Below are 1605 nucleotides of genomic sequence, written 5' to 3' on the forward strand. Positions count from 1 at the left end.
GGGTGACACCGGTCCCCTGTCACCCCCCTGGACCTCCCCTGTACCCCTTCACCCCCGCACTGAGCCCTTCCAAGGGGGACAGATGTGGGGTCCGGTATGCATTTCCCCTGTACACCCCCCATGTCCTCCCCCCTCCTCACCTCAGGCGCCTCAAGGGGTCCTCGGCGCAGTGGCAGCCCCCCCGGGGGACGGGAGGGACCCTCAGCCGCCTCCGCTGAGGTGACGCTAGAGGAGGGCGAGTGACGGTCCCTGGGGGGGAGATGGGGTGTGAGGAGGGGGGTGGGAACCCCCAAACCCCCCTGCTATGGGGCTGGGACCCCCCCAAATCCCCTGCTATGGGCCCAGGACACCCTAAATCCCCCCGCTATGGGGACCACACCCCCCAAACCTCCCGCTACAAGGCTGGAAAATTTCAAATCCATCCCTTGGCTATGGAATCAAGACCACGCGAACTTCCCCCTATGGGGCTGTGGCACCCCAAATCTCCCACCTATGGAGCTGGGAACTCCCAAACCCCCCAGGTATGGGACGAGGACACCCCAAATCTCCCACTACAGGGCTGGGACACCCCAAATCCCCCAGACCTGGAACCAGAAATTTCTGAATCTCTGTCTACAGGACCGGGACACCCCAAATCTCCCACCTATGGAGCTGGGAACTCCCAAACCCCCCAGGTATGGGACGAGGACACCCCAAATCTCCCACTACAGGGCTGGGACACCCCAAATCCCCCAGACCTGGAACCAGAAATTTCTGAATCTCTGTCTACAGGACCGGGACACCCCAAATGTCTCACCTGCGGAGCTGCAAACCCCAAAACCCCACACCTGTGGGGTCAGGGCACCCCAAATCTCCCACTACAGGGCTGCGCCACCCCAAACCATCCAACTATGGGACTGGAAACCCCTCAAACCCCACAGCCATAGGGCCACGACACCTCAAACCCCCCAGTTACGGTGCCAGGGACACCGCAAATCTCCCACCTGTGGAAGTGGGAACCCCCAAACCCCACACCTATGGCGCCACAGCACCCCAAATCTCCTGCTACAGGGCTGGGACACCCCAAACCATCCAACTATGGGGCTGGAAGCCCCCCAGACCCCACAGCCAGGGGGCCACAACATGTCAAACTCCCCAGTTATGGTGCCAGGGACACCCTAAATTTTCTCTTACGCAGCTGGCACACCCGGAATGTCTCACATACAGAACCAAAAAGTTCTGAATCTTCATCTACAGGAGTGGTGCACCCCAAATTTCCCACCTATGGAGCTGGGACCCCCCAAACTCCCCTGCTAGGGGGCAGGACCCCCCAAATACCCCCCTCACCACACGCTGCCAGCCGGGGGCTCGGTCCCGCTCTGTTGCCCCACAGGGTTCTCGTAGCCGCCACCAGCCGCCCCAAAGGTGTAGGAACGTCGGACGCCTGCGGGGGGCGAGGAAGGTGTAAGGGGGTCCGGGGGTGTTTTTTGGGGGGCCCCGGGGGGGCCCTGTCTCACCGCTCTCGTCGTAGAAGTAGTGGACGGCTCCTTCGGACGTGTCGTCAAAGGCAGCCGCCTCGTGGAGGGCACCGCGGGGCAGCAGCAGGGCCCCCGCCAGTTGCAGGGC

Source organism: Haliaeetus leucocephalus, unplaced genomic scaffold, assembly GCF_000737465.1.
Source record: "Haliaeetus leucocephalus isolate CR32 unplaced genomic scaffold, Haliaeetus_leucocephalus-4.0 Scaffold454, whole genome shotgun sequence".
Classification (NCBI taxonomy): domain Eukaryota; kingdom Metazoa; phylum Chordata; class Aves; order Accipitriformes; family Accipitridae; genus Haliaeetus; species Haliaeetus leucocephalus.